Below are 22,108 nucleotides of genomic sequence, written 5' to 3'. Positions count from 1 at the left end.
GGGTTACACTCGTCTGGTGTGAGACGTTCCCTGGGGGGTCCACCGGGAGCCGAACCGCACAATAACCCTGGGCTCGGTGTGGGGCGGCGGGGGGGTGAAGTTGACTACATTAGTTCAAATGGTTGAAATGGCTCTGAGCACTATGGGACTTAACATCTGAGATCATCATTCCTCTAAAACTTAGAACTGCTTAAACCGAACTAACCTTAGGACATCACACACATCCATGCCCGAGGCAGGATTCGAACCTACGACCGTTGTGGTGGCGCGTTTCCAGACTGAAGGGCCTAGAACAGCTCGGCCACACCTGCCGACCGGACTACGGTAGTCGTCCTGGGGGTTGCGGACCACTGCGGCTGCGGCGGGAACGGAACCTCACCGTCGTTTTTAGGTCCCCAGTTAACATACCAGAACATAACATAACGATAGCGGAATGTATTCTTTTCTTTAATTTTATTCTTAGTCGTCATGCTTGATGTGACCCGCCACGAATTACACTCTTCTGCTAATCTCTTCACTTCAGAATAGCATATCAATCTAACGACCTCCTGTCTTAGACTCCTAATTCTTTCCTGACCTTCCATTATTGTTCCCTCATGGTTCTTCTACGTATTGTATGTTACCCATCTTTTCCTACAGCTTACACTTATTTTTCCATTCTTCCATCATTTTATTTTGTCCAGCGCTTTTTTTCAGATCGACAAATCCAATTGCCGGCCGTTGTGACCGTGTGGTTCTAGGCGCTTCAGTCCGGAAACGCGCGGCTGCTACGGTCGCAGGTTCGAATCCTGTCTCGGGCATGGATGTGTTTGATGTCCTTAGGTTAGTTAGGTTTAAGTAGCTGTAAATCTAGGGGACTGATAACCTCAGATGTTAAGTCCCATAGTGTTTAGAGCCATTTGAACCACTTGAAATCCCATGAACGAGACCTCATTTTCCTAAAGTCTGGCTTCCATATTTAGTCACAGCCGTACATCTGCTTCTAAGATGACTTTACCGTTCCTAAAACCAGACTGACGGTCATCAAACAGATTCTCAATTTTCTTTTCCATTCTTCTGTATATTATTCTTGCCCGTATCTCAGATGTATAAGCCTTTATGCTGATCCTGCGATAGTTCTCGCATTTATCTGTCCTTGCTATCGTCATTATTGTGCAGATGATGTTTCCCCGAAAGCCCTATAGCATCTCTCCACACTCTCAAGATCTACACACCAGTTCCTTGCCTCTTTCCCAAGATTTCAAAAATTCCGAATGGAGGATCTACTCCTTCTGCCTTACTTGATCGCACGTTTTCCACACCTCTGTTAAGCTCTGACTCTACAACTGGGCCGCCTACGTCTTCGTATCGACTCCCTTTTCCTCTTCAACCACGTAATCAGACCATCCTCAGTTCGTAAGCTTTCTACCTGTCGGCTCTCTCCTCTACGATTAAAAATGGAATTCCCATTGCAATCTTAACGTCGATACCCTTCCCTATAATTTCGCCGAAGAGTGTTCTCACTTTTCTGCGTGCTGAATCAGTCCACATAAAGACTATTTTTTTTTTCCCTGAGATTTTTCCTGCAGCCATTTCGCCTTGGCGTCTTTGCACTTTCTATTTATTTCATTCCGAAGTGATTTACATTTCCGTATTCCTGAAATTCCGTGAACATTTTTGTACTTCATCCTTCGTCGATCAAGTGACCTTTTACCCAAGGTTTCGTCACAGTTACGTTTCTTGTACCTACGTCTGTCCAAGTTCTGTGATTGCTTTCCGACATAAATTATCGCAGTATCACTGCCCAGTAATTCAACATATCATTTTATTCCACACTGATTCTCCCGTGTAATTCTCTTGAACGGCAGTCTGCTCTCCATGATTATTAAGTTGTGATCAGAGTGCATATATGTTCCCGATATCCTCTACATCTACCAAGATCAAGTTGTGATCGACCTGGAATCTTCATGGATCTGCAGACCTTTTCCAAATGCCCATATACTCCAGTAAAATCTTTCTTCTCTTCTTTCCCCTACTACCACGTTCCAGCCCTCACAATTGTTAGATATTCATCACCTTTTACATTCTGAATTATCCAACCATCATCCTCATATCTACATCTATATCCATACTCCGCAAGCCACCTGACGGTGTGTGGCGGAGGGTACCCTGAGTACCTCTATCGGTTCTCCCTTCTGTTCCAGTCTCGTATTGTTCATGGAAAGAAGGATTGTCGGTATAACTCTGTGTGGGTTCTAATCTCTCTGATTTTATCCTCATGTTCTCTTCGCGAGAAATACGTGGGTGGGAGCAATATACTGCTGGACTCCTCAGTGAAGGTATGTTCTCGAAACTTCAACAAAAGCCCGTACCGAGCTACTGAGCGTCTCTCCTGCACAGTCTTCCACTGGAGTTTATCTATCATCTCCGTAACGCTTTCGCGATTAATAAATGATCCTGTAACGAAGCGAGCTGCTCTCCGTTGGATCTTCTCTATCTCCTCTATCAACCCTATCTGGTACGGATCCCACACTGGTGAGCAGTATTCAAGCAGTGGGCGAACAAGTGTACTGTAACCTACTTCCTTTGTTTTCGGATTGCATTTCCTTAGGATTCTTCCAATGAATCTCAGTCTGGCATCTGCTTTACCGACGATCAATGTTATATATGATCATTCCATTTTAAATCACTCCTAATGCGTACTCCCAGATAATTTATGGAATTAACTGCTTCCCGTTGCTGACCTGCTATACCGTAGCTAAATGATAAAGGATCTTTCTTTCTATGTATTCGCAGCACATTACACTTGTCTACATTGAGATTCAATTGCCATTCCCTTCACCATACGTCAATTCGAATGGTTCAAATGGCTCTGAGCACTATGGGACTCAACTGCTGTGGTCATAAGTCCCTTAGAACTTAGAACTACTTAAACCTAACTAACCTAAGGACAGCACACAACACCCAGCCATCACGAGGCAGAGAAAATCCCTGACCCGCCGGGAATCGAACCCGGGAACCCGGGTGTGGGAAGCGAGAACGCTACCGCACGACCACGAGATGCGGGCTTACGTCAATTCGCTGCAGATCCTCCCGCATTTCAGTACAATTTTCCATTGTTACAACCTCTCGATATACCACAGCATCATCCGCAAAAAGCCTCAGTGAACTTCCGATACGATCCACAAGGTCATTTTTTGTATATTTTGAATAGCAACAGTCCTACGACACTCCCCTGCGGCACACCTGAAATCACTCTTACTTAGGAAGACTTCTCTCCATTGAGAATGACATGCTGCGTTCTGTTATCTAGAAACTCTTCAATCCAATCACACAATTGGTCTGATAGTCCATATGCTCTTGCTTTGTTCATTAAACGACTGTGGGGAACTGTATCGAACGCCTTACGGAAGTCATGAAACACGGCGTCTACCTGGGAACCCGTGTCTATGGCCCTCTGAGTCTCGTGGACGAATAGCGCGAGCAGGGTTTCACACGATCGTCTTTTTCGGAACCCATGCTGATTCCTACAGAGTAGATTTCTAGTTTCCATAAAAGTCATTATACTCGAACATAACACGTGTTCAAAAATTCTGCAACAGATCGACGTTAGTGATGTAGGTCTATAGTTCTGTTCAGCTGTTCGACGTCACTTGTTGAAAACGGGGATGACCTGTGACCTTTTCCAATCCTTTGGAACGCTACGCTCTTCTAGAGACCTACCGCTGCAAGAAGGGGACAAGTTCCTTAGCGTACTCTGAGTAAAATCGAACTGGTATCCCATCAGGTCCAGCGGCCTTTCCTCTTTTGAGCGATTTTAACTATTTCTCTATCCCTCTGTCGTCTATTTCGATATCTACCATTTTTGTCATCTGTGCGACAATCTAGAGAAGGAGCTACAGTGCAATATTCCTCTGTGAAACAGCTTTGGAAAAAGACATTTAGTATTTCGGCCTTTAGTCTGTCATCCTCTGTTTCAGTACCATTTTGTCACAGAGTGTCTGGACATTTTGTTTTGATCCACCTACCGCTTTGGCATAAGACCAAAATTTCTTAAGATTTTCTGCCAAGTCAGTACGTAGAACTTTACTTTCGAATTCATCGAACGCCTCTCGCATAGCCCTCCTCACACTACATTTGTCTGTAAGGCTTTGGCTATATTTATGTTTGCTGTGAAGTTCCCTTTGCTTCCGCAGCAGTTTTCTAACTCGGTTGTTGTACCACAGTGGCTCTTTTCCATCTCTTACGATCTCGCTTGGCACATACTCATCTAATGCATATTGCACGATGGTTTTGAACTTTGTCCACTGATCCTCAACACTATCTGTACTTAGGACAAAACTTTTGTGTTGAGCCGTCAAGTACTCTGAAATCTGCTTTTTGTCACTTTTGCTAAACAGAAAAATCTTCCTACCTTTTTTATATTTCTATTTACGCCTGAAATCATCGATGCAGTAACCGCTTTATGATCGCTGATTCCCTGTTCTGCGTTAACTGTTTCAAATAATTCGGGTGTGTTTGTCACCAGAAGGTCTAATATGTTATCGCCACGAGTCGGTTCTCTGTTTAACTGCTCAAGGTAGTTTTCAGATAAAGCACTTTAAAAAAATGTCACTGGATTCTTTGTCTCTGCCACCCGTTGTAAACGTTTGAACCTCCCAGTCTGTATCCGGCAAATTAAAATCTCCACCCAGAACTATAACATGGTGGGGAAATCTACTCGAAATATTTTCCAAATTTTTCTTCAGGTACTCTGCCACAACAGCTGCTGAGTCAGGGGGCCTATAGAGACATCCAATTACCATGTTTGAGCCTGCTTTAACCGTGACGCCGCTCGGGATTAGCCGAGCGGTCTAGGGGCGCTGCAGTCATGGACTGTGCGGCTGGTCCCGGCGGAGGTTCGAGTCCTCCCTCGGGCATGGGCGTGTGTGTTTGTCCTTAGGATAATTTAGGTCAAGTAGTATGTAAGCTTAGGGACTGATAACCTTAGCAGGTAAGTCCGATAAGATTTCACACACATTTGAACTTTTTTTTTTAACCGTGACCTTCACCCAAATTATTTCACATTTCGGATCTCCGTCAATTTCCTTCGATACTCTTGCACTTTTTATCGCTATAAACACGCCTCCTCCTTCACCGTCCAGCCTGTCTCTGCGGTATACATTCCAATCTGACTTTAGAATTTCATTACTGTTTACATCTGGTTTCAGCCAACTTTCTGTCCCTAGTACTATGTGGACATTGTGACCGTTTTTTAATGAGAGCAGTCCTGGGACCTTTCTGTAGATGCTCCTGCAGTTTACTATTACCACATTAATATTGTTATTCCCTGTTGCGTTTTGCCTACTACTACCTTGCCGCCTCTCAGGAGGCGTCTTGTCGGGCCTAGGGAGGGAATTTTCTAACCTAAAAAACCCACATGTGCACTCCTCACGTACTCTGCTACCCTTGTAGTAGTTTCCTGCGTGTAGTGCACACCTGACTTATTCAGGGGGACCCTGCACTTCTCCATCCGATAGCGGAGGTCGAGAAATTTGCACCCCAGATCTCCGCAGAATCGACTGAGCCTCTGGTTTAAGCCTTCCACTCGGCTCCAAACCAGAGGACCGCGATCGGTTCTGGAAAAAATACTACAAATAATTAGCTCAGATTCCACCCCGCGAGCGAGGCTTACGGCCTTCACCAACTTCGCCAACCGCCTGTATGAACTGAGGATGACCTCTGAACCCAGATTGCAGGAGTCATTGGTGCCGACATGAGCAACAATTTGCACTAGGGTGCACCCAATGCCCTCTATCGCCGCCGTCAGGGCCTCGTCCACATCTCGGATGAGACCCCCCGGCAAGCAGACAGAGTGAACACTGGCCTTCTTCCCCGACCTTTCCGCTATTTCCCTAAGGGGCTCCATCACCCGCCTATCGTTGAAGCTCCCAATCACTAATAAACCCCTCCCCTCGTGTGCCTGCTCGGACCTTGCTAAAGGAGCGGCCACATGTTCACTCACAGGCAGAGCGGGCGATGCCACACGGCCAGCCTCCACATTGACCCTCCGCCTCATGCGGCGCGAACGCCGCTGAACCCGCCACTCCCCTTGGGGAGAGGTTGGCCCAACCGCGCCCGGTACCCGCGAAGATGTCTCGACAGCAGGGACCGTGGGTGAAGCATGTAACACCTGGGGATGTACCATGCGACACATCAAACTCCCCACTGCCGCTACACTCCGAGGCAGCAGCCTGAAGACGGCTGACCGCGGCCATCAACACGCTCAGCTGTTCGCGAACAGTGGCCAGCTCCTCCTGCTTCCGTACACAGCAGTCACACATCCTATCCATCCTAAGAAATCAATTTACTGTAGAGAGTTAATCAACTTTTAACTAGACTGCTAATTCACTAAAGGCGGCTGATAGCTGACTAAACTGTGGTTACTAGACACTTTTTGTTGAAAACAATGAACATAGCGCTACCTGTCTCTGGACTGTATTCAAAACAAACACTAGAACTACTGGCACTACAGCTGAGTAAAGGAACTCACTCTGACTGTATTCAAAACAAACACGAAATCTATGGAACACTATTACTAGCACTCGAAAATTAAAGCTTCCTAAAAGCAAAAACACACGGAAGAAGAAGTGACAAGTAAAAAAAATACAGTTAATACTTAAATTAACGTAGCTCGCTGCACAGCAGACGTGACGCAGACGGCAGTTACGACGACACTTTTTCTATCTCTTCGCCTTGTGCTTGTGACTTCGACATATTTGCCTCGAGGATGAAAGGAGACGACCCATAAAAAGGAGAGGGGTAGGGCATACGCAGGAAGGAGTGGCGATTCAAAAAACTTTCTTTTTTCCTTTATTGCGTTTCGACCCTGGCAGCAGCGTAATATGCTGCTCTACATCCTACATAAAAGTTAAAAAACATAATGACAATAGAAACAAATAAGAAAGACAGGCGATAAAACGGTGACATTGTAAAAAACTGTAAAATGGCGGTAAGGTGTGGAATTTAAAATATAAAAACACTGTGGTGACGATGAGGTTGAAGAAGTAGACAGGCACAATAAAAAAACACGGCGACAGTGTGGTTTCTGTGCGCACGAGAATAAAAACACGACGAGCGACAGCATGGTGGCTGTTCGCAACACTGACAGGGGACGCACAACACTGAACACTCACTTATAACAGCACTATACAGGTGACACGGCGGCAGAATGGGGGGGGGGGGGGGGGAGAGTACCTGGACTTATGAGGGGGGAAAAAGGGGAGAGCTGAGGGAGGGATCAAATGAGTGTCCATTTCCCTAAATGTAAATGTAATGTCTGTCAATACCAGGCAAGTGTAAGCATCTTAGGAGGACTGTAAAGAAATTTAGGAGCTACGTATTTATGAAGTTGGTGCCACGTGAAGCACAGTATTCACACTAGTCCCGCAAATTTACACGACGTGATCAAAAGTACCCGGACACCCCCAAATATACGTTTTTCATATTAGGTGTATTGTGCTGCCAGCTACTGCCAGGTACTCCATATTAGCGGCCTCAGTAGTCATTATACATAGAGAGAGAGCAGAATGAGCCTCTCTGCGGATCTCACGGTCTTCGATCGTGGTCAGGTGACTGGGTGCCACTTGGGTCATACGGCTGTACGCGAGATTTACACACTCCTAAACATCCCTAGGTCCACTGTTCCGATGTGATAGTGAAGTGGAAACGTGAAGGGACACGTACAGCATAAAGTACGGGACTTATTCGACGACATTTCTTTTCAATATTATGCATGTTTAAGAAGTATTCACCATCGCTGCGTGTACATTTGCTTCCTACAAGTAAGACCGGTCTGTCTGTTCTCGCCATAAAATGCTAATAGGAAATCTATCGGGTTTCCATCTCAACGATCTCGCGCATCAACTGCAGTTAATGAATATTGCTTCTCAAATATCCTAAAGCTTGATAACTCTGACGTGACCAAAGTAATACCGGAATATTCTACGGGCTATTAGCCGCGTTGCTGCACCTTTTAGGTGATTCGCCGTGACCAACCGGGTCGCGTCCTGAACCTCCTCGCACAAACCGGCTAGCGTTTCCCACGACCCAGCTGCAGAGAAACGGTACTGAACGAAGTCCATATCCGGGTGAAATTAATTTCTTATCTCTCTACCTACGGAATAACAGCATCGGCATTTTATTTCGTTCCATTTATGAAACTGGTAATCCGTATATGTCTTATGTTATGCACTGTGGAAACAATAATCCCTGACGAATGAGATAAGATGAAATGTAAAGAAATTTTGTTGTGAAAATAGGTTTTTAAATTAGAATTGAGACTCTATTTGTGGGTTGCATCTGAGTAGCCACCACGAAAATCTTGTCTTTCCCGTTACTTCTAGTCATCCAGTAATACAAGGGTAGTGTGAAAAGAACTACGCTTGTATTTTTATGACAACAATTAACCATTTTCGATGTAGTTTCCGTTTAAGTCATTGCTTCTATTCTAATGTTTCTACGGTGAGTAGATTCCATTCTTAAAATGGACTATGGGGGGGTCTGCAAAATATCCATCTCTTCAGCATTTACTGGCTATTAATTTCTTTACATTGGGTGGGAGGTCTACAAAATATCCGTCTCTTCACCATTTACTGTCTATTAATTTCTTTATATGCGGAAATAATCGGAAGGTTCCACGCGTACTGAACCTTTGTAATTTCAACAAATTCAAGTATCCTTCTTACCAACCAGATCTTTCTCTATTCACCAGATGGTGCAGTGTACCCAAATTTTTGTCTTCCTCAGAACTCTCTGTGTCTCAAAATACCACTTTTTTGCACATATAAATCCACTTTGAACCTACCACTCATATGGCTCTGAGCACTATGGGACTCAACTGCTGAGGTCATTAGTCCCCTAGAACTTAGAACTAGTTAAACCTAACTAACCTAAGGACATCACAAACATCCATGCCCGAGGCAGGATTCGAACCTGCGACCGTAGCGGTCTTGCGATTCCAGACTGCAGCGCCTTTAACCGCACGGCCACTTAGGCCGGCTGAACCTGCCACTGTCGTTATTACTACTATTGTTAGCAAAAGCAGTAGTAGTAGCGCCTCTGCTAGAATTAAGGTTATTTTCTAGTTCTTAGTCTTTACCCTTAATCACTATGTTCTTACAGACATTGAAATCATTTTATTTCTATTAATAACATTTTATTTTCTTTATTATATTAAGTGACTATAATGTCAAAATATAATGGATGTTTGTAACTCTGGTGCGATGTAAGCGAGAACGACAAGACCGTAGTACGGTCAGGTTAAATAAATAAATAAATGTGATTACAAAACACATGTATCCTTCTTGGTGTTGCCATATCGACAATCGTTCAGCTAGAGCAGTGCTGTTACATGTGTAATGTGAATGCTTGCCCCTCTACCCTAGTTCTTTCCTACTGACTTTCCACGAGGGTTTGAGTACCATTACGCAACTGGACGGGCAACTAACTCTTTACCGAGCACAGCCAAACGTCATGTCAGTTTTTAATGGCAAAGCCGTATTGACAACTTTGCGTACCAGTTCTGAAATTTAATTGTTCCTTTAGACTATAAGGATAACATGTAGTTTCTTATAGCAAAATACATTACTGGCCATTAAAATTGCTACACCAAGAAGATGACGTGCTACAGACGTGAAATTTAACCGACAGGAAGAACATGCTGTGATATGCAAATGATTAGGTTCTCAGAGCATTCACACAAGGTTGGCGCCGGTGGCGACACCTACAACGTGCTGACGTAAGGAAAGTTTTCAATCGATTGCTCAAACACAAACAGCAGTTGACCGGCGTTGCCTGGTGAAACGTTGTTGTGATCCCTCGTGTAAGGAGGAGAAATGCGTACCATCACGTTTCCGGCTTTGATGAAGATCGGATTGTAGCCTATCGCGATTGCGGTTTATCGTATCGCGACATTGCCGCTCGCGTTGGTCGAAATCCAATGGCTGTGAGCGGGATATAGAATCGGTGGATTCAGGAGGGTAATACGGAATGCCGTGCTGGATCCCAACGGTCTCGTATCACTAGCAGTCGAGATGACAGGTATCTTATCCGCATGGTAGTAACAGATCGTGCAGCCACGTGTCGATCCCTGAGTCAACAAATGGGGACGTTTGCAAGGCCCGCATCTCGTGGTCGTGCGGTAGCGTTCTCGCTTCCCACGCCCGGGTTCCCGGGTTCGATTCCCGGCGTGGTCAGGGATTTTCTCTGCCTCGTGATGGCTGGGTGTTGTGTGATGTCCTTAGGTTAGTTAGGTTTAAGTAGTTCTAAGTTCTAGGGGACTGATGACCATAGATGTTAAGTCCCATAGTGCTCAGAGCCATTTGCACGTTTGCAAGACAACAACCATCTGCACGAACAATTCGACGACGTTTGCAGCAGCATGGACTATCAGCTCGCAGACCATAAGGCTGCGGTTATCCGTGACGCTGCATCACAGACTGGAGCGCCTGTGATGGTCTACTCAACGACGAACCTGGGTGCACGAATGGCAAAACGTCTTTTTTTCGGACGAATCCAGGTTCTGTTTACAGCATCATGATGGTCGCATCCGTGTTTGGCGACATCGCGGTGAACGCACATTTGAAGCGTGTACTCGTCATCGCCATACTGGCGTATCACCCTGCGTGATGGTATGGGATGCCAGTGGTTACACGTCTCGGTCACCTCTTGTTCGCATTGACGGCACTTTGAACAGCGGACGTTACATTTCAGATGTGTTACGACCCGTTGCTCTACCCTTCATTCGATCCCTGCGAAACCCTACATTTCAGCAGGATAATGCACGACCGCATGCTGCAGGTCCTTTACGTTCCGTTCTGGATACAGAAAATATTCGACTACTGCCCTGGCCAGCACATTCTCCAGATCTATCAACAATTGAAAACGTCTGGTCAATGGCGGCCGAGCAACTGGCTCGGCACAATACGCCAGTCACTACTCTTGATGAACCGTGGTATCGTGTTGAAGCTGCATGGGCAGCTGTACCTTTACACGCCATCCAAGCTCTGTTTCACTCAATGCCAAGGCGTATCAAGGCTGTTATTACGGGCAGAGGTGGTTGTTCTGGGTGCTGATTTCTCAGTATCTATGCAGCCAAATTGCGTGAAAATGTAATCACATGTCAGTTCTAGTGTAATGTATTTGTCCAATGAATACCCGTTTATAATCTGCATTTCTTCTTTGTGTAGAAATTTTAATGGCGAGTAGTGTTATTAGCTGATGAATCAGTGAATATGTGACATGTAGGAAAAATTCCAGTAATTTCCACACTGCGCAACGGGAAAAACAAATCGTGCAGTAGTCAAGTATAATACAAGAACCTAAATGTTTCATCAGAATGGATATGCTTTCTTGTTTACGGTTTCGTAACTCAGTCGGTACAAACGGAACTCTTAAGAGAACCACTCGCTGTCCGTTTGCCTGTGTGACTGACTGTTAAAAACCCTTATTCTAAGGAAAGTGTGGCTGTATTAAGTTGAAATTAATATCACATACTGAGGTCTGTGGTCCCTTTGCGGTGTAATACATAGAATCTTGTAAGCCAATTCAATCAAAAACTACGTCCATTATAACACATATTTTCCTGGTCGCAAACAAACTCATCGAAACCTATAGGGCACTCCCCCGTTGACCTATAATCAAGAAACTTGGCAAAAAGGAATATTTCACAGTACAGCCAAGGAGCAAAATCGGAAAACTTTTAATTTTTAATTATGTAATATGTTTCTTGTCTGACTCTCTGTCTCTTCGTCCATCTGTTTAGCCCCTTTTTCTTAGGAACTGGTAGACTTATCACGTTGAAATTTGTGTCGCATACTACGATCTGTATGCCTTTGGTGGTGTAATAAATGTAAGCTTCTAAGTCAATGCAACCATAAGATACGACCATTTACATAACATATTTCGATAGTTGCAAACTCACTCATTAATACCTGCAGATCACTTACCGTTGACCTAGAATCATGAAACTTGACAAGAAAAAAATCCTAAAATTGTTAATCCTTTCTTATATCTCACACGAAAAAATACTTCTTTAGTCAGTTGTCATCCGATGTCAAACTGTAAATTAAAACAATCAGTATTCCTGCATTTAGGCTAGGTCGCACGGTCGCACTGGTAAGAGCCAAACGTCAGGCAAGAAATGTCTTCGTTGCAGTATGAAGAGTTTCGGCATTTATCCATCATCATATCCCCAGGATCGATTACTGCACGTAGATATGGCGTTTTACATACAAATGGGTGTCTGGTGATGGATGAATTCTGAAAAGCTTCATATAGCAATAAAGATATTTCCTGCCTGATATTCGAGTTTCACCCTTTTGCGACCAGACAGCCTGAATTGGGAACTACTGGTTATTATACGAGTAATATTGGGCGTCTTCCACCTGCATGACTTGATGTCGCATTTATACAGGACAAGTCAAAAGTCCTTGGACACCTTCATAAGTTGGAAGATTAAAGGGAAAATTGAAATGTGATGATGGGAACATGGGTTTCACGTGGGGCTGCAACTTTTGGAGTAAATGTCATTCATAGCCGCCATCTTGAAATCCGCCATTTTGGATTCAAGTTATTTTTTTTTTTATAAATGGGAAGAGGGGGGGGGGTGTATGACACAGCAAATAACACTCGCTTGAGCTCTGGAATTGAGTGGTGTAACTTGTTTCTGTCTATCTTGTACAGTTTAGAAGTTATTAATATTCAAAGTTACCTTGATACCGGGATGGACAACATGTAGAACATGTGTTGTAGCAGTCGGTATGAAGGTAATTTCCCACCTTTGAACGTTAATAACCTCTAAACTGTACAAGATAGAAAAAAAAAAACAAATTAGACCACTCAATTCCAGAGCTCAAGCGAGTGTTATTTGATGTGTCATACACCCCCCATCCCATTAAAAAAAAATTACTTTAATCCAAAATGTCGGATTTCAAGATGGTGGCCTTGAATGACATTCACTCCAAAAGTTGCGGCCCCACGTCAAACCTATGTTCCTATCATCGCATTTCAATTTTCCCTTTAATCTTCCAACTTACGAAGGTGTCCAAAGACTTTTGACTCGCCCTGTATTATTGAAATCAAATATTCTCGAAAATCCGTGGGAGCGATATCTTGCGTCTCAATGTCGATAACAGGCGAAAATAGTAAAAATTCTCGATTCCTGGAATGGATGAACTGCCTGTGTACATAATGAAGCTCGTGCGGAACCCTCGGATCGCGAGTCCCGCTCGCACCTGCCCAATTTTTCCAGCACACGACGTGGATGCGGCACAGCGTGAATGACAATGAACGCGTACTTAGTTCCAGGAGCGTCTCTTTAAAGACCCGTTCTCATCAAATCACATAATGACAAAATAGCTTCTACATTTGTTTACTCGGAAATTAATTCGAACGGGAATTTTTTGCAGTGCGAAGACAGTGAAAGCAAAAGCTATTTTTTGTGAACAGAGAAGCGAGGTGAAGCGGTAAAAGGTATCATTTACGACAGAGGAAAAGCCTCTGCGAAACCGAATGCTGCGCCAAGGCCAGACGACAGACGGCTGAGTTTAACGCGGCGAATTGAAGACGATTCGCTACAGCCGGGCTCAGGGCGGAGTTGCAGATGACCCGTGTGAATGGCGCTTTTAGAGTTGCGCAACAGGAGAGCGGCGGAATCTACCAGCAATAGTAGAGTCAGGTCACGAAAGCGAAATCCGTGTCAAAACACAATTACTCTAAGAATTGGGTATCGCATTCAGCGTGCCGTAAAATCTCATTCGTTACTGTCACATTTTTCGAGCACTGGTGGGTGTTTTTATTTTACTGAAAACAGTAGATTCGCAAAAACGTAACGAATCCTGATACTCATTCGCTTTGCGCTCCAAACAACCACTTCCCGGAAAGATATAATTTGTCTAACAAGTTACAACTACAGTTCTAATACATACGCTTTATGAAGGGTGGTACACAGCGTACCTGTATCATTCTATTCAGTACTTGTGTCACTCATAGGCAAGAATTACGACCACCAGTCTGCAATACTTTCAAATTCTCTAATTTTGCCATCACACTGAGCTATGTTTCGGGGAAGAACACTTTTTTCGTATAGTGACACCCAGGAATTTTAAGCATAAGCATTTTAAGCATAAGTATGACGTCTTCTGCGTAGAGATTCTCACAGAAGTCTAACTTACTTTTTATGCTACACATCATTTCGATTGACTCTGTAGTAGACACTTTGCGTCCAGTAAGGCTTGCATCTGCCTCCGGATTAAATGACTTTTGAAGTAAGTTCAGTGCTATGTGGTTTTATCGCACGCCCCTCCCCTTCTTTTCCCTTGGGTGATACGTCGCAGGTCCCCTTCAGAGCTGGGCGGTTTAATATACCCGCTCGCTTTCTTTTTACGTCACGTTCCTTCGTTAATTAAAGATATAGATTACTTTTTAAAATTTTTGATTGTTACTGTTGTTTTCTTACCATCAATAAGCTCACAATATGTGATTGCAACAGGTTTTATATGGTGCATAAGCCCACAGTAATTTTAGATGTATGGTCAGGTGGCATTTCTAATGGATACCGGGCACCTCGAAAAGTCCACCTTTATTTGTGGTGCACCGCAATTCAAAGCTTGAAACCACAGCATATGATCATATAGCTTGTACTACATACGCCATCCAGCGGCGAGATATGTAACTTTGTAACGGGTCTGCCGCCTCTGTGTCAACACTCCGCCGGCAGCGTTGTGCCGTGCGGCAAGCTTACGAGAGTTATGTTCACCACCCGCATGCATGAACGACACGAGAATTTTATCAGATGTGTGCATATTATCAACTGTGTGTGCATTTTATCAGGTGTGTGCATTTTATCAACTTTATGAATTTTTTAAACTTGATTTTCCTCTAGGTATGTATATGTGGGGATTGCTAAAATGGTTCAGATGACTCTAAGCATTATGGGACTTAACAAAATGGCTCTGAGCACTATGGGACTCAACTGCTGAGGTCATTAGTCCCCTAGAACTTAGAACTAGTTAAACCTAACTAACCTAAGGACATCACAAACATCCATGCCCGAGGCAGGTTTCGAACCTGCGACTGTAGCGGTCTTGCGGTTCCAGACTGCAGCGCCTTTAACCGCACGGCCACTTCGGCCGGCGGGACTTAACACCTGAGGTCATCAGTCCCCTAGTCTTAGAACTACTTAAACCTAACTAACCTAAGGAATCACATACATCCATGCCCCAGGCAGGATTCGAACCTGCGACCGTTGCAGCAGCGCCTAGAACTGCTCGGCAACAGCGGCCGGCATGGGGAGTGCCTTTTATGCTTTGAATTAACGTAACCTAATATGGAAATGTTATAACACGTTCCATGACGTACGTGGACTTTTGTATATTTTATGTAATCTGTGATATGAATTGTAGTCACCGCCCCCCGCCCCCCTCTGATGTTTCCCCCTTAGATCAGATCATGGCAGCATTAAAACTGTCGAAATCGACCATCTTGGAACAATAAAAGGGCCTATACTGTTATTGCAGCGTACGAGGTGTGTTCATTTCTAACACAGATAACAGTTGAACACGTCTGTAGCGTTCGTGCACGGAGTAAAATCGAGATGAGTAGAGCAAAAACTTCTGCTGTGTTATGCGACTATGCAGAATGTCGAACAGCACTGAAGAATTTTGTCGTAGAAGCGTACTACAAGTGAGCCTTTCAATTAATGAAGTACAGTTCAGGTGATTCCAATGAATTTCAGTTTAGCCTCTACCATTACCGCAAATAACTTCGCACAAATAGTTGTACATCACTTGCGTGTCTTCTATCGTGTGCGAACTTACTAGTTTCGGAGGGAGCAGGGAATGATATAAAAGTATCTTTTTGAGTTGATTGGGAGTGGGGGGTCATGAGTCTTCTAACTGGTATCATGACTTTCTTTCTTGCGTCAGCCTCATCTCACAGAAGCACTCACACTCAAGTGGTCAGCTCTTCATTTGATGTCATTCTAATCTCTGTATAAAAAAAAAAAAAAAATCCTCGGACAGAGCCGCACGGGGTAGCCCCGCGCTCTAAGGCGTCTTGTCATGGTCCGCGAGGCTCCCCCCGTCGGAGGTTCGAGTCCTCCCTGGGGCATGGGTGTGTGTGTTGTTCTTAGAGTAAGTTAGTTTAAGTTAGATTAAGTAGTGCGTACGCTTAGAGACCGATGACCTTATATCCATAGTCTTTGTCATGTCAAAACTGCCGCTGTGGTGGCCTTACGTAGCCCTTAGAAGGTTTCTGGTTAGTCGGAAATTATGTAATACGTCTGCTTATGGTGTCATTGTCCACATTAGTGGCAGCACCACTCCCGTGCTAACCTAAACATTGCGACGAATACCTCTGCCTCTTCTCTGTATCGAGAGCTCGCTTCCATGCACCACTAAGATTGTATCCGCTGTCACGGTAGAAGTTCTTCCCACACATTCTTATTACCGAACGAGGTGACGCTGTGGTTATCACACTGTACTCGTATTTGGGAGGACGACGGTTCAACCCCCGTCCGGCTTTCCTGTTTTAGATTTTCCGTGATTCCCCTAAATCGCTTCAGATAAATGCCGGGATGGTTCCTTTGAAACGGCACGGCCGGTTTCCTTCCCCGTCCTTCCCTAACCTGATGGGACCGATGACCTTGCTGTTTGGTCCCCTCCCCCAAATCAATCATCCAGCCATTCTTATTTCTACAACCGCTTTAATTGCAGAATCCCTGCATGTAAGGGACTGGGACAAAACTTTTATTTCATCAAACATAATTTTGTGTTTGTTTGTGAGGCTGTGCTCGGCAACTGCAGATTTCTCCAGTTCTCGATTTTTAATACGCCGTTGATGTTCTGCAGGTCATCGTGCCCTTGACTGCTAGCACAGGTCCCATGGGAGCCCAGGTGGATGTCCTTTATAGTATAATACTGCCGCCATCAGCCTTCGTCTGTTATTGAAATAGCTGAAGGATAGAAGGAAACTTCCACTCTGCAGTCGTTACAAGGGAAGTTATTGGAGGACCATAGTTGTTGGCTGCGACAGGACTCACTCCTGATCTTTGCCTTGAACACCCCAGTAGCTCAGTGCCTCTCTCCCACTCTTCCAACACTGCTGAAACCGCTGCGTTTTTCGCTGGAAGATGCTGGCGGAGAAAAGCTGTAAATGAGATTTTTAAAATGTCCTCTGTCCTAAACAACTCACAAATTCTCTATTACGCCTTTCCTCTCAGAGCAGCAGTGCAGTAAGGTGTGAAGTAGAGCCGGAAAGTAAGGGAGAGCTATGTACTGTGGATTCGAGTCACAACATCTCATAGGAAGTTTTCGCTTGTTAACATCAGGAAAAAAAACAGTGATGTTCGTTCAGAAAGCAAGTGTAGTGCACTTTTTCGGCATCGCAGTCATCCAACGTTCACGCAGAGAACGGTGGCACGTTGTTAGACAGGCCGCGCACCCCGCGTATCGCACGTAGATCTCAGGCCCACTAACGAACGCTGCGTTGCCCGGACCGCTATCTGTGGCCACCTCTCGCCTGTTATTTTTTATGACCATTCCTCCCGACAATCTCCAAAGCGACCCGCCGCCCAGTTAAGAACGTTCATAAAGCGCTGTTACTAGCGGTATCGCCCCCTCAGTGGATTTGCCATTGCAGCCGCTCACTCCGTAGCGGTTCCACACAGTCTCAGGTTTTACGTCCGAGCATTACTGTCGTACGAATGAGTTGCGAGTTAAATCAGCTCGCTGCAACAGTGAGATAAAGCTGACTTTGTTGTGAAACTACTTCGTTAGGAGAGTGAACTGCGCTCACGATAGTCTTGCTCCAGATATGGAAAGCAACAAGCCACTATATTACTTTCTCTGAACACTTTCATTCGTCTACGAGGGTGTAACGCAGCTACTGTGTTATGGGACCAAACTGTAAAAATGTGAATAAAAAAGGTTTAGTTGAGATAATGTTGCCTTAAACTATAAAACTATGCCACTAATCATCTTGTCATGAAGATGACTGAAACATACCTGAAGCATTGGTATATTATGCAATATAATGCAGAGTTATACATTAATGGCACCAATTGCTTGGCTTAAAAATTATTTCTAATGTGTCTTGTTACCACAAAAGAACTTCCTTTCGCTCATCAATGCTATAAGGATCGTGTGTTTCCTTGCGGTACTCGGGATTAGCCGAGCGGTCTTAGGCGCTGCAGTCACGGACTGTGCGGCTGGTCCCCGCGGAGGTTCGAGTCCTCCCTCAGGCATGGGTGTGTGTGTTTGTCCTTAGGATAATTTAGGTTATGTACTGTGTAAGCCTAGGGACTGATGACCTTAGCAGTTAACTCCCATAGGATTTCACACACATTTGAACATTTTTTTTCCTTGCGGTAGACAAGTCAGTGGGGCAAATAAATACAGATACGACGGGGACAAGAATGTGTTTCGTAAGAGGTCTTCGTCATTCTACTCGAGGTTTTGCACTTCACTGTATAGAAATAAAACGTCGAAAACGTGACCTATATTTCAATATAAGCACCAGTGCTCAAGTGGCACTAAAGGTATGGGTGTAACGCCTGTTCAATCTAGAAGTCGAAACAAAATCCTGAAATGTCGCCTTTGGAAACAAAAGACAATTACGTACTTTGTTACAGGCGATTTTTTTTTTACGTGAAATAGTTGATGGGCCATTTCCTTCAAAATAGTTTTTTTCTGGAATAAGTATAGCATTCAAAGCAATATTACAAAATTACTTATTTATTGGTTACATGATACTTGCGCAAATTGTAGGTTTTACGGGTCATGTAAAAACCATTAGCTGCCCATTGTAGTGAAATTATAAAAAAACATTGCATTATTCTTTGCTAATTATACGACATACACTTTGGCAACCAGTTTCGACCAGAGAAGCGAAAACATTTCATACTCGATTTGGTTTTTTCTTTGTCCCGGCCATACAAAACATTTCACGTTTTTCTTTGAAATAAATAATTTCAGCCACATTTTTATCTGTGTAACTGGCCAGTGCAGTTTCTTTGTCAGTCTCCTGACTGGTTTGATGCGGCCCCTCCGTAACGTCGTCTCCTGCGTTAACCTCTTCATCTCAGACTAGCACTTGCAGCCCACGTCCTCGACCATTTTTTGCGATGTTACTGTGGCGTAAAAATTACATTTCACATTATCTAATGGTACTTTGTGCAAAAGAGGAATCTCACCGAGTACGACTTTGAGCAACGACATTCCAAGTTAAGGGGGCCAGTAGTACAAAGCAAGTTAAAGGGGAAAGTTCTTCATAGACAAAGACGCGAAATGGTTATAAACGCCTATGAAGAAAGAAGCTATGTTAGGTGCTCCACTGAAACTAAAATCCACATTGCAACGAGTGGGCGAAGAGACTGGTGCATCGTTGAATTCCGTTCGGAAAATTAAGAGAGAACTTGAAAGAGTCATGGCAAGTGACTCCTCAACATTTTAAACACCTAATTAGGAAATTCCCAGGAGATCTTAGAAGGCCAGTTACGGCCAATTTAATGAGCATCTCGTTTGCAGCGTGGTGAATAATCTACACATTACTGATAAAAAAAGACCAACTTTGAAGGAAACTCATAAAAAGGTATAGTTTAATAAATCTGCAAGGAAGTATAAATACACTTCATAAAATTTTTCGCATTCTAGGATTTAGATGGAACAAGACGGCGAATAACCGAAAAGTGACCAAGAAACAGAGTAGTTCATGGGCGTAACGAAGTATCCAAGAGCTTAGACGTGAGTATAATATGCTCACAATTTTCACACGGGGTCGAACTGATGAAGTGAGACTACACAACAGAGTCCGTTGAAACCTGCCAAGAAAGGTGTCAGAATCATCATCATTCATGCTGGCGGGGTGGACGGTTTTGTACCGAATGCCTATGTAACGATTTATTCTGGCCTGAAAACAGGGGATTATCAGAGCGACGTGGATTTCTCACATCACGAGAAGTGGCTCAGGAAGAGATTAATACCTTAACTACCAATAAGCAACTGACTCATCCTCAAATATTGAATTTCACGAAGAGAGAAAAGATGTCCTGGTTATCAGAAAAAAGGAATACCTTCCACAAAGCATGCTGAGACCATAGGTGTATTCATTGATCAAAATGAAAAAACCAGGGCACATAGATTAAAAAATACATGTTTTAATCGAACGTGGTCGACACATTACTAGAACTTAGAGATGAATAAATTTCTCGACTGGTAGATTAGTAGAAATACCGTGAGCACGTAAAGAAAACTGAAGAGCTGTGCTTTTCAAGTGAACCAAGCGCTTGGGATAAACATGAATGTGGGAAGTGGTACAGACTCGAATAGTGGTAGTCACAGTGATGGAAGCAATACTGATTCCGCGAGTGAAGAGAACCGTGAATCAACTGACAGTACCATTGGAAGTGAAAAGAACACGGCTACTGAAAATGAAGAACTAAAATTGTTCAAATGAGTGTGAAATCTTATGGGACTTAACTGCTAAGGTCATAAGTCCCTAAGCTTACACACTACTTAGCCTAAATTATCCTAAGGACAAACACACACACCCATGCCCGAGGGAGGAATCGAACCTCCGCCGGGACCAGCCGCACAGTCCATGACTGAAAATGAAGAACTATTTTCTAAATGTGTTTTGTATGTTGAAGTCTCTAAAGATCTGTGAACGTCTTCTTAACAGTGAAGCCCCTTTTATGATCAAGTTGTACTTTTCACCCGGCTACGCTCGTAAAATAAATCCGGACGTTTTCTTATGTATACTCCTGCCGTCTCTGACCTGTTTGCTCCTCCACCACACTGCAATGCTTCTTCCCCTCTCTTAGATTTCGCCTCCTACGCATACGAGTATCCTCCTCCGTTTGCGTGAAGTGTACCTTACAAATTAACGCCATTAGTCACTGGGACCGCGAGTTAGATAGCAGAGAATGTGTTGTTGGTGGAGGACATTGGTCAGCTAACAGCGGGGGTATGGTATGTTTCAATACAAGACAATTGGTGCCACGACTCTCCTACCCAATTCTTTGAGATACTCTTCTGTGAGTTAAGACAGATAGTCTCCCCCATATTAACCTGATTACAGCTTCTGCTGACAGGCTTAAGACTGCTAAAATCGACTCTAAGCAAAGTAAACATAGAAAAATTTCTTCATGTCGGTGGTATTCACTATACCCAATCCTAATGACACCATTTGGCAGAGGATGACACGGCGTCTGATGACATGGCGTGATCCTCTAGGCCTGATCGCGCAGTTGCTTTTTTTTTTCTATCAGTTTCCCAAATGAAAAGAAAGTCTCGGTAAAGCGACGCACTCCCTCTTTTACGTCTCAAATTCCACACTTATCAATTGTGTCATTAAGTTAACTACATAACTGTCATTTCTGTTTATTCTCTGGGTTTATTATACTCGACTGTTTTGCTGCTTATAAATCTATTGAGGCTGCAAAATTGTTACGAAACTCACGTCTCCAGTAATAAGGTGCCAATTTTCCTCTTTCGGAGGCATTAATCGGTATTGGTAAATGGAAAATTGTACTGAAATGCAGGAGGATCTGCAACGAATTGACGCATGGTGCAGGGAACGGCAATTGAATATCAATGTAGACAAGTGTAATGTGTTGCGAATACATAGAAAGAAATATCCTTTATCATTTAGCTAAAATATAGCAGGTCAGCAGCTGTAAGCAGTTAATTCCATAAATTATCTGGGAGTAGGCATTAAGAGTGATTTAAAATGGAACGACCACATAAAATTTATCGTCGGTAAAGCAGATGTCAGTCTGAGATTCATTGGAAGAATCCTAAGGAAATGCAATCCAAAAACAAAGGAAGTAAGTTACAGTACACTTGTTCGCCCACTGCTTGAATACTGCTCACCGGTGTGGGATCCGTACCAGATAAGGTTGATAGAAGACATAGAGAAGATCCAACGGAGAGCAGCGCGCTTCTTTACAGGATTATTTAGTAATCGCGAAAGCGTTACTTTGCAGGAGAGACGCTCAGTAGCTCGGTACGGGCTTTTGTCGAAGTATCGAGAACATACTTTCACCGAGGAGTCAAGCAATACATTGCTCCCTCCTATGCATATCTCGCGA

General features: G+C 43.9%; 1 protein-coding gene across 1 annotated transcript in view; it reads right to left on the bottom strand.

The window, feature by feature from the left end:
* LOC124588145 (cadherin-89D) overlaps positions 1–22,108 on the bottom strand; it is a 410,233-nt gene that overhangs the window by 172,084 nt on the left and 216,041 nt on the right. The window lies entirely within an intron of this gene.

This window comes from Schistocerca americana, chromosome 1 (genome assembly GCF_021461395.2).
Source record: "Schistocerca americana isolate TAMUIC-IGC-003095 chromosome 1, iqSchAmer2.1, whole genome shotgun sequence".
NCBI lineage: Eukaryota > Metazoa > Arthropoda > Insecta > Orthoptera > Acrididae > Schistocerca > Schistocerca americana.
This window is presented reverse-complemented; position numbering and strand designations above follow the sequence as displayed.